The sequence below is a fragment of the Chlamydotis macqueenii genome, chromosome Z (assembly GCF_036417535.1).
Source record: "Chlamydotis macqueenii isolate bChlMac1 chromosome Z, bChlMac1.mat, whole genome shotgun sequence".
Classification (NCBI taxonomy): Eukaryota; Metazoa; Chordata; class Aves; order Otidiformes; family Otididae; genus Chlamydotis; species Chlamydotis macqueenii.
In genome coordinates, this window is record NC_141593.1 from 71,337,162 (window position 1) to 71,350,180 (window position 13,019).

Below are 13,019 nucleotides of genomic sequence, written 5' to 3' on the forward strand. Positions count from 1 at the left end.
GTACTGGAATGCTGCTATAAGGTGTCCCTGGATCATTCTTTTCTCCAGGCTGAACAGCTCCAACTCTCTCAGCCTGTCCTTATAGGACAGGTGCTCCAGCCCCCTGATCATCTTCATGACCTTCTTCTGCACTTACTCAAATAAGTCCATATCTTTCTTGTGCTGGGGACTCTAGAGCTGGAGATGGTCCAGACGAGGGCCACAAAGATTATAAGAGGGCTGGAGTACCTCTCCTGTGAGGACAGGCTGAGAGAGTTTGGGCTGTTCAGCCTGGAGAAGAGGAGGCTCCAGGGAGACCTTGTAGCGGTCTTCCAGTACCTCAAGGGGGCCTACAGGAAAGATGGGGAGAGACTGTTCAGTAGGGCCTGTTGTGACAGGACTAGGGGTAATGGTTTCAAAACAGAGGGAAATAGATTTAGATTAGATATTAGGAAGAAATTTTTTACGATGAACATAGTAGAACACTGGCACAGGTTGCCCAGAGAGGTAGTGGAAGCCCCATCCCTGGAAACGTTCAAGGCCAGGTTGGATGAGGCTCTGAGCAACCTGATCTAGCTGGAGATGTCCCTGCTCCTTGCAGGCGGGATGGACTAGATGACCTTTAAAGGTCCCTTCCAACTCTAACCATTCTATGATTCTATGATTCTGGACTGACCAACCAGACTGACATATAGCTGGATCTGCTGTCCACTAAGAAGGAGAAACAGCACGAAAGGTAACAATCACTGCAGCTCTGGCTGCAGTGACCATGAAACAGAGGCATGTGAAATCCCACAGAGCACAGACCTGGGAGTTTAAGTGAGCAGATTCTGGCGTGCTCAGGGAGTGGGCGGGTGGGATCGCAAAGGAGGAAGATCTGAAGGGTCAGGGAGCTTGGGGTAGCTGGCAGAGCTTTAAGGGTAATGTTCTCCAAGGGTGAGAGAAGGCCATCAGGTTGACACATCAGGAGACCAGTATGACTAAGTGGAGAATTCATAGAGCTGCAATACAAAAATCAGCACACAGGAGGTGAAAGCTGAGGCAAGTGACAAAAAAAAAAGAAAGTTAGAAATACTGGCTGGGATTACAGGGCTGGTATTAGGGAAGGTAAAGCCTAACTAGAGTTGAGATTGGCAAGGGAATTCAAGGGCAATTGGAAGAGATCTTACGGCTACACTAACAGCAAAAAGATAAACAGGGAAAACGAGGTGATTTGAGACAATAGAAACAGCTAATTCTAAGGTGAACAGTGCCATCTCTGCCTTGATTTTCAACAGCAAGTAGTCGCAAGCTTCTGTGTGTAGACCCCATAAAATTCAGGCAAGGATAGTGTGCAGTCCTACTCTGGGCAGGCAGAGCCCCAGCATTGGTGCCAGCAGGGCCAAGGACAGCTCTGGAGACAAGGCTGCCATGTCAGGCAGCTAGCCAAGTGGGGCCAGAGGGACTGGAGGTATGGAAAAGTTTTTCCTTGTGAGAACTGTGAAGCAATGTAGCACAGGCCTAGACAGGCTGCATGGTTACATGACTGTCTTACAAATAGTTGTTCAGTTGTGATAGATTTTGGTGTAATCCTGGTTAAGTATAGCCCTGCTATTTATTATTAGGAGATATTCCAGGACTTTTGTGAACTTAAGTCTAGAATCATAGAACCATAGAGTAGTTAGGGTTGGAAGGGACCTTTAAAGGCCATCTAGTGCAACACCCCTGCAAGGAGCAGGGACAACCAGATCAGGTTGCTCAGAGCCCCGTCCAACCTGGCCTTGAATGTTTCCAGGGATGGGGCATCTGCCACCTCTCTGGGCAACACGTTCCAGTGTTTCACCACCCTCAACATAAAAAATTTCTTTTGGGAAAACACTTAAGGCCAAAAGAGGAAAGGCGGCACATACAAACAGCCTATTTTTCTATTTTTCGGGAATTTTTAAAAAATTCAGTTGCATTAACAGTCAATATTAATTAAACTCCTTAAGAAGAAAAAGCTACCACCATCCACTCTCACGTTCTCTGTATCTTCTGTTCCTGTAGACTTCTCCAATCTCTATTTTCCAGCAGGTCACACATAACTACCAGGTGAATCCTTCATACTCAAATTGAAAGGAACATTTCCTAATTTCTTCAACAATACTAATTTCCTTGGATAATTACACTGATCAGAGACACAGAAATCACTATTTGTTAGAGAGCAACAAAAACCTGTGAACAGCCTCTTCCCAGAGTTGTACATATGAGAAATATTTTACAGTGTGGTTATGCCCTTATTAGCAATTTTATATGAAAAGAGAATCCTCTCAATTTTTATCCTTCTTTAAGTTTCTTTTAAAAAGATGTCTTTCCATCTAAAATACAAGCAAATAGAACCCTGCTGTCATCTGAAAACTTGATTTATCATCAAAAGTAATGAAGACATTGTTACCTACATTATTCCCCTGTGAAATTTCAATAGGAAAAGAAAACAAAATAAGCAATTAATTAAAAATTTGGGTAGAAAACACACTATAAAGAGTACATTTAATCTTGAGGCTTAAGAAAGTAGAATAAAAGATTAAATAGTCTATTACATGAGAACTAGTAATTTATGGCCATTATGGAGGTGCACAGGAAGTATCTGAATGAGAGAATATGTGCTAGTTTTTCCACTACAAAAAAAAAAAAAAAGAGAGAGAGAGAAAAAATGACAAAATCAAATCTCTCCAACACGATTATTAAGCTCCTGACAATAGCTGTTAGAGCATAAATGTGCTTCCATAATATATGCTCTCAGATTCTGAAAATATGTGTTTAGGTGTTGGAAATCTCATTCGCATTCTCACACTTCCTACCCTCTGGTAGATTTTTATTCCATTAGATGATTTAATCTTTTTTTTAACTATATTAAACTTTTGGCTTCCACAGTATCCCATGGCAGTGTGTTCCAGAGAGTAATTATTCATTATAAAAAATCTGCTTAACTTAACGAGTTTTAAACCTGCTACCTAATCAAGTTATTTAGTACCCTAATTTTATCCTTTTGTTATGACATCTATTGAGCAATGTTTCCACCATTCATGATTCTATGAATTTCAAATCCAGAGTGCGCTAGTTTACTTAATTTCATTAAATGTTTCTTTAACGCAGCCTGTTGGTTATGTAAGAATCTGTGAAGGAGAAAAATAACTTTCAACCAAGGAGTTTTTTAAACCTCCTCACAGCAAAAGTAAGCCAAATGACCTGTGTCTGGCTGTGGCTATAAGTAAATCAGTACTTGTTTAACTTACATATGCAAGAAAAACCTTCAACAGCCTTTTTACCAGAGGCACATTTTAAAGTGCTTCACAAAGTCTCTGTTAATTTAAGAAAGCCTTACACTAAAATAATAATGAAAATTTAGCATTTGTTTTATTATGTTTGTTTAGGTCTCTCACAGTAAATACAAAGACTGCAAACCAACAACAGCTCATTCATCATCTAGTTGTGACAAAAAGAGCTGGAGACCTTGTATTAAATTAAGTAGAATTGAACTGCAGGCCCTTCACTAATATTTACTAGTTTGTTTTACTGTGGTGAAGGTGAAATATAAATTTCTCTTCTTCCCTTGACCAAAATTAAACACTTCTAGTGAATTACCATCACTTATGGAGAATCATTTAATGAAATATGTTTAACAATGTACAGAATGTGTGTATATAAGGTAAAAGAATATCTGTAAGCACACAAATACTCTCAATGAACTGTTTCAGTGCTAAATGTGGTTCTTCTGTTGGACTAGGATAATATATTGACTCTGTTGGGGCTTGAATATCACTGGAATTCATGAAAAATCCAGAACAGTTTGAAGAGAGGAGAGGTGATAGAGCAAAGCAATACACCTGTATTTTCAGAGAGCTAACTTTGAAAATGTGATAAATGCTACATTGTAAAGCTTAAGGTTTTCATACTAAAACTGTCTAGCAAGGTTTGTATAGGGTTTGATAGATAGCCTAAATCATATATTAGAAAGGGACAATGTATCTTAGCCACCTGATGGATGGTTTTTCACTTTGCTCAGTCTCTGGGCAAATGAGAACTGAGAACTACCACAGAAGTGTGAAATGTTTTCTGTATGGGCTGATAAGAAGATTTCAATATTATCATATTCTGAAAAAAAAAAAAAACAACTCAAACAACTCTGATATCAGAGCTTTCTCTTTCATTAAAATAATTCTTATGGTTTGTTTCTGAAATAGAAAACAGCATATGCAGAGCCCCCACAACAGGCATTTCAGACCAAACAGACTGTTTCTTAGGCAGATGAAGCAAGAAGGGCATCTCTCTGTCTAGAAGAAAAAGTTCAGTTAAAGTGGTGACAAAAATCCATGAAGACATAATCAAGGTAGTGGCACCACAATCAGGAGGAGCACGTTTTGCTCCAGGTGTTACTATGACTCCAGGTGTTACTTTTGCTTATGCAAAACATGAGCAACCTAGGGTCTGTATTGCCTTCGCACTTTGTTGGTACCATCACGATGTTACTGCTATTGCGTGGGTCTCTGGCTGTTTGTCAGTTCCCTGGGTGTTGTAGGTTATGTTAGAAGTTCGCCATGGGATAGCTGTTTTGTGTTTTTCTCAGTCAAAAGTGACTTCAGCTTTCTTCTTCTAACAGTGGAAGCTATAACAAAATTATAATCGACTCACTTATTCCTAAGTATATCCCTTGCAAATACTACCAGAACTCCAAAATCTTAGTACTGCTTAATTGAAGCTAAGGCCAAAGTATTAACAGATTCTGTTTTCCCAGGCCTCTGTACACATGGGCGACATCTGTGTCTCGGCTCAATGCTGGCATAAAGGAGGCATATGCAATTGTAGAATCATAGTATCATAGAATAGTTTGCATAGGAAAGAATATTTAAGATTATATAGTTACAACCCCCCTGCCATAGGCAGAGACATGTTCCGCAAGATCAGGTCACTCAAAACCCCTTCTAACCTGGCCTTGAATGTTTCCAGGGATGGGAAGTCTAGAACTTTTCCAGGTAACTTGTTCCAATGCTTCACCACCCTCATTGTAAAAATTTTTTTCCTTATAGGTAGTCTGAATCTACCTCCCCCTATTTTAAAACCATTACCCCTCATCCTATCACAACTGCTGAAAAGTTCATCCTCATCTTTCCTATAAGCCCTCTTTAAGTATTGAAAGGTGGCAATAAGGGTTGGGGGCTCCAGAGCTGGACACAGTAGTGCAAGTGGGGACTCACAAGAGTGGAGTACAGGGGGACAATCAGCTCCCTCGACCTGCTGGCCACGCTTCTTCTGATGCAGCCCAGGATGCAGTTGGCTTTCTGGGCTGCAAGCACACTTTGCCAGATCATGTTGAGCTTCTCATCAACAAACACCCCCACATCCTTCTCCTTGGGGCTGCTCACAATGCTCAGCCTGTGTTTGTGCTTGGGATTGCCTCCACTCATGTGCAGGACCTTGCCCTTATTAAACTCCATGAGGTTCTCAAGGGCCCACATCTCCAGCCTGTCGGGGTCCTTCTGGATGGCATCCCTTCTTTCCAGCGTGAGGACCGCACCACACAGCTTGGTGTCGTTGGTAAACTTGCTAAGGGTGTGCTCAATCCTACTGTCCACGCCACCAACAAAGATGGTAAACAGCATCAGTCTCAATACTGAGCCCTGAGGCAAGGCACTCGTCACTGGTGTCCACTTGGACATTGAGCAGTTGACCACAACTCTTTCAGTGTGGCCATCCAGCCAATTCCTTATCCACCAAGTGATCCATCCATCAAATTCATGTCTCTCCAGCTTAGAGACAAGGATGTTGTGTGGAACAGTGTCAAATGCCTTGCACAAGTCTGAAATGTCAGTTGCTCTTTCTGTATCCACCAATGCTGTAATCCCATCACGGAAGGCCACTGGATTGTTCAGGCATAATTTGCCCTTAGTGAAGCCGTGTTGGCTGTCACCAATCACCTCTTTATTTTCCATATTGATTTAGAATCCTCTTGTCCTTTCCCACAATTGTTTCCATAAGAGGATTACATGACGTGTAACCCAAAAAGAGGCTACTTTATACTCCAACCAGGAGTCCAGTCTTGACAATCAGGCACACTACATGTTGATACATCAGTCTAGACATATCGTTCAGTGCTGTCACTTCACTCATCCTTGAAGAATAACCAACTAAAGATCCGCTTTATATTCTCAGCCAAGAAGAGCCGGCATCCAGCAAGCTGCTTCCTGTCTAGTGGAAGGATCACATGGAGGAGAATATAGCCGGATCTTAAATAGGATACTTGTTTCAAGTCTTTTTGTTAGCTTTTAATTAGATGCTACTATGTTTGGTGTTTGCTTTTTATTTTCTCCTCCAGAAATAAGTTACAGATCTAGTTTTGGTAAGTCCATCAATCACCTCAATCGAAATGATTGTTTACCAAAGGTCTTTTTCTCCCCTCCATCATGCATCATTTACACTGAAATTTGCACTTAAAATTCTCAGTCAATTTTATGGGAGAGACTTCTACACATCTCATGACATGATTAACATTTAGTGGTGCTGCTGTGTATCAGTTGAGTGAAGTGTTGTATAACGAGAAGGGATGTACACCTTCAAGAATAGGTATTCTTTCCTCTTTGACTTAAATATTCAAAAGGTTGATTTGATCTAATTAAAATACACCTCTTTATAAATGAAAATTTGCCATATTGAATTACATAGCTTCAATCTCCTCATGACTGTAAACACAGGCTATATATAATGTACTGTTTATCATAATGAATGGAGGAGGCAGTGAAGGAACAGTAATTAAGTAAATCTTTTAAATCATTAAATCTTTAGGTTAATAGTGGAAGATGAAGAAGTATCAACAATCCCTGTGTTGCAGAAGCTAGATATACAGGGAATGTAGCGCAGCAGAGGGGAGAAGGTACAGCAAAGTGCAGTTGCAGATCCAAAGTAGCACGCAGTGTGACAACAGTGTGCTTATAAAGTGTAATATTGCATACCCTTGAAAAACTTAGAACTATGCCTAAAAGCAATTCAGTCTAGTATTCATTAAATTCATTCATTATAAATTACTTGTTTTTATTCAATCAATATGTTGCATAATGGCATGGAACAGTCTTCATTTAAAGTTCCAATGATAGTTACAATTAAATGAAACTAGAAACTGAGAAATGTTTGGAAAAATAATAACAATTTAACACTTTCTTAAAGAGCACATGAGAGCACATTTTTGGCCTTGTAAGCAACCGCACACAAAATTAAAAACCTGAAGAGATCTCAGATGGACAGGCAGGAACCCCTGAATACCACCACATACACTATGATAAAACCAATGTTAGTAACCTGGCAATATTATAATTAAAACACAAACAAAGACTAATTCATCAGATTCTGTCACTATTGCAGCAAATAAATTTGCCCACGCACTAGAGATATTTGCATATTTTTTATAATAGGGAGCAACTTTGGGACCAAATATTCAAACAGTGCATCTTGTTACATTTAACTCAGTCTGGGACAGATTTTTTATTTCTTCTATGCATGTGTGGGACCCACCTAGGATAAGTCTTGTGTTTCATGAAGTACAAACTTGACCTACAATGCTGTTTCTGCCCCTAAAAATGCAACAGAAGTTAAAAACTTATGGGCCACTAGAAGACAAAAATGCAGAAAGGTGAAGTAACTTCCTTTGTTTATAACACAGAATTTGACTGAAAATAAATAGGTACCCTAATATTTCACTTGTACATTGCCTTTGGATCATCCTTTGTTGTCTGTGGACCAACTGCCTAATTGTGGGCTCCACATCCTCGAAAAGAGGTCTTTTCTTGTGTGATCCATTACTGTACTGTAGGATTTGAAGAAATTATTGTCAGAATTATATATCTATATATTGGAAAGAATTAATTAAGAAATTGGGAGGCCACTGCCAAACAAAAGCAATAAATTTCTTGGAAACACTGGAACATGTTGCCCAGAGAGGTGGTGGAAGCCCTATCCCTGGAAACATTCAAGGCCAGGCTGGATGGGGCTCTGAGCAACCTGATCTAGTTGGGGATGTCCCTGCTCCTTGCAGGGGGGTTGGACTAGATGACCTTTGAAGGTCCCTTCCAACCCTAACCATTCTATGATTCTATGATAATCCTAGAAGCTAAACCCAGTAAGAGTTTTCACAGAGCATAATATTGACATCTAACTATCCTAGATACCTCCCTCTCTCTGTCTTTTCTCACTTTGGTTACAGTGATTTTAGGAATAGCGTTTACAGTCTCCTTGACAATCTTATTTTAAACCATAATTCAAAATTATTTAATATATTTTGCTACTAAAGCATCACTTATGAACACCATTCGCCATGGCTTAGTTCAAGAAATTACTTAAATATGTGTTTTAACCCCCTACAGTTTATCTTTACCATTTGGTTTGGTAATTTTAAAATGTTCATATTTGCTGCTGATTACCAGTCTAATGTCACAAAAATCCATTTGAGCAGTTCCTTCAGAAAGATGCTTAAGTGTATCACGAAATTTGCCATGCAAGAAGAAATTCTCTGTTCAGCAAATGACAGGTAATCAAGCTGTGTATCAGCCTCTGTTTAGAAAAAAAAAAGAGTGTTCTTATTTTATCTATACAAGAGAAGAAGATGAGAAAATTAACAAGTAAGACCTAATGGAGTTATATGATGATGAGGAGCAACAAATTGGCCTACCTGCAGAGTATATTTCAATATTTTTGTCCACCTCAAGGGTGAATACAGACACACTAAATTATCTCTAGTCTAACAGCTCTGTAACAGGTGGGTTAACTTGAAGTCAGAGAAGCAAGGAATTGAAAGCATTCATTGCTCAAGTTCTCTGTCATTTCTCCTAGAATGAAACCATGCTTGCATATGGGCCGTGTTTCTGACATTACCTGAAATCACAAAAGTCTCACTTGAGGAACTCACACGGACTCAGAGGTGGTAGGGGTTTTTTTTTGTATGAAATATGCAACTGCCATGGTGAACATTCATCCTTCAGGCTCTGTTCAATGCAACTGCTTTGCAGGGCTCCATCTGTAAGAGCTGCATCCAGATCTCTAGGTCTCAACTCAGATTTTGTTTCCTAAGTTAGGAAAGAGTTAGGTCTGTTCCATTACAGTACAAGAAGTAAGATAGCAATTATGTCCAGATCTGTACTAGTTCCTCATTTACTCTCTTCTGACTTTCTCACTACAAAGTCTGTGCCATAAGATCGTTGCCAAAACCATTTCAGATAAAGTGCCGCTAGTGACAAATAAGAAGTGCTGATAAAAGAGAGGAGCAACAGCAGTAAAATTTTACTATGAGTGAAGTCAAGAGGCTAATGCATGAGCAGCAATGAAGTTATGGCACATACAAATGCGAAATCAGCTACACATTTACATGTAAACACTCTTCAATGTGGTCACAGAAAATCACAGAATCATAGAATGGTTTGGGTTGGAAGGGACCTTTAAAGGTCATCTAGTTCAACCCTCCCTGCAAGGAGCAGGGACATGTTCAACAATGCTCAGCTTCCCAATATTTCCTTCTGATTTAGTGCAAGAACCTTTCACACAGTTCATCCAGCACTTGAAATAACCTTCAAATTGACACCTAAAGGGGACCAAACAGTTTCTTCTGTCATATCAAATGAGTATATGAGACAAGGCAAATGGCACCCTTCCTTCCTCATCATATCAGAAACAATCATTTCTCCACCTCAGTGATGAAAAGGTATTTCACTGATATAGATTTCATAAGCCAGCTATTCATAATCCCTGTCAGTATGAAATTACTAGAAATTTTAGAAAATCAAGAAAAGATGTGCCCTTTTTATGAGGATGAATAAGAGCAGCCTTTAGCTTTCAAGGTTCAGAAGTGTTTCCAAATATGATAAAGACTACAAAAATATTCACAAAAGAGTTTTATTTTCCACTGTGTGATGGCTTCTCTATCAGGGTATTAATTTTTGCTGTCATATCTAATTTTATTCCCTTTAGGATGAAAAATATTTAGGCAAATGTGGGAAATTATGATATTGCTTCTACAAAAATGTATTTTCGTATGCATGTAACAATAGATGAAAATGGGTACCTTTGCTGACTTGGTATCTACATGTACGTCCTTATAATATCTTGCATTACAAATCTGCCTAGGAGACATGGATGTCTAGTTCTCCTTATGTTCAAAATCCTATTTTGTTAATATTAGCATATACAAGTATCACAAAAGCCATATTCACAAGCTAAGAACTGGTTAATTTATTGCTTATGAAGACGGTATTTGTGTCAAGTATTTTCAACATATTTATTCTGGTTTACATTCCCTGAAGGTTTTGGGTAGTTGGGCATGACTCAGTTGATTAAACAGATGTAACTTATACCAGGCACAGTGTGTGTACCACACAGCCTCCATCACAGGCTCCAGAAAGCAGGCATCCTCTAAGTTGTCTATATCTGCCAATCTTTTATGTCATGGGGCATTGCAAGTGTCCCTGAACATTCCTGTTTGTGTAACCGAGTCCTTTTTGCTGTGCAGACTATTTATTACCCAGTACTAAGCTAGTAGTCTTTTTTTTTTTCTGTGACCTGTATAGTAAATTCCATTTAACATAGTAAATGAAGACAAATTCTATTTAGCTTACTCAGTTAATCTTCTAGGGACAGTATTTGTGAGATACATAATAAGACTATTAAGTAGGTTAGCTTTAGTATAAATTCAACTTTCTCATCTTCAGAGAGATTAATTGAAAAAAGGAGGTTTTAGGAACTTCCAATAATTGTTCCTCTTCTTTAAGAAGATACATTACAAAGTAGTTAAAAAACTTAGTATCTAGGGTGTGGTTTTATTTTCATATAAAGCAGGGTTATTTTTGCAGTTGCAGTTGGTACATCCAACTGTACGTATAATTGTAAGACAACAGTACTACTTATGTACATGAAGCAGCTTACAAATGCAAAACCAGCTTTAGAAACTTAGATGTACCTTTTTTTTTTTTACATGAGGATTACCTACTTCCATTAAAATTTAGTTCAATTTCAATTTTCTTGTCAGAAACAACAAGCTATATAAATAATAATGGGAAGAGTATTTTTTTCCTTATAGTGTGAATGATACCACACCATTTCACATTCCTATCCTACCTGATATCTTTTACATGCACTCAGACTATGATTCTTAACAGGATGAGGTGGCATACATGAAAATTAAAATCATATATTTGAGATCTGGAATGTGAAAACATGTAACTAAAAATCAGGCTATTCACATTATTCAAAACAACTAACATTCAAAATGCTACTAATTAGCATAAATTAGGCTTTATCGAGAAAAACAAGTATTTAACAACTACACAGAATTATGTGGTATTGTAATAACAAAAGCATTGACATCAGCCTAAACTCTTGAAGCTGACAAACACTTAAATAGTGAGATTAATCTATGTCAGCCATATGGGATCGCTTACATGAAACTACTCTTCAGATCCCTGATTTGTTATTTTCATAATCTTTTTTTGAGGTAAAAGTAAAACATTCATTTTTACTACAAATATTTAAGTATGGAAATACTAAAAGAGAGGTAGTGTTGGACAGTGATGGGAAAGATGGTCTGTAAGTTGGAAAGCACTCAAAAAAGGTAAAGGGATTATTCAAGAATTAACAGTTGAGTTAATGCCATATTTGCAATAATAAAAGCTGAGTTTAAACAACAACCCCTACTTCATTCTCTGAAAGCTGGATTTTTAAGTAGCCTTGCCACAGTTGAATAATTTGAAATGAGGCTAAAAGGGCTTGTTTTCTTGAAAGAACTGTAGTTGTGATTTCCTAGATGTAAGAAGTTGTTTCTGTATGTCTAATACAATGTCAACTGAACAAGAAGAAACAAAAAAGTTAGAACTCAGTCCTCCTTGAAATGTGATTGCATACAATCAGCTCTTGTAAGTTGGCTGCACCGGCAAAAGAGAAAGAAGATGAGATGAAACACAAAGCCCCTGGAAGACCACTCAGCACAGCATATTCTCCACCAGATCCCTTCATACAGGGCTTAATGTCACTTAAATATACACACAAGACTAATATACTGAACTGACTCAGGTGAAAACAATGTTGTTGTTTTAACTACACATATAAATGGAATAAAAATTATTTCATTTAAAAAAACCCCAAGGCTAAAGCACATAAAGAAAAAACAAATTAAAAAAAAAATTCCTCCCACCTAGCAGCCTCTTCTAACCTACCCTTTCTCCATGTTATCTGCTAGAAGCATTTTCATCTAACTGCCTTTGATTCTAATTGTCAGTGGGATAAATGAGGACTGACTGCTGAACAGCTGACAATGCCCAGAAATGTATCATCTGCTAGGATTTATAATATATTTTAGACAAATACCATTGCTTAAAATGAAAATACGTTAAGCATCCCAATTTTTATTTTTCAAAGCATCTAAATTACTTTGACATACTGAAACTTGATTAGGCAATCATATCAAAACTACATTGGGTTATTCTTCCACATGAGTATCTTCAGATCATAATGACTGTAAGAGGCTACATTAGTAGTACTGCTTCCTTTATGACCTGAAATTTAAATCATTCCATCCTTTCTAACTAGGTCTACATCATTAACTCATCTGAGACTTTGCCTCCTGTCACAGAAAATGCATGGAGGCAAAATATATATTAAAAAGTAAAATAAATTAAAAGGTCAAAGATTTACCTGTGGAAACAATGTGCATCACCCTCTTTCCACACCTAGTATTGAATCTTGGATCAGGGACAATTCTGACTGAGAAGAGTAGAGTTTTCCAATTATACTGGCCAATTTCCATTACCAAGATCTCAGGCTGAATCTGTACTATGTATGAATTAAATTCACACATCAGTGAAGTGATCCATAGTATATTATCTCTCAAAAGTGAAAAGGCTACCTCTTAACTGAAAAATCAAGCTCTATAAATTTAACATTTTACCCACTGAAATTCAAAGATTAGCATCCCCCTTTGCTCTAAAAATATAAATCCACCTTTTAAGAATTCTGATAAAGGTAATTCATGTGAAGTTCATTGAACAGCTCTT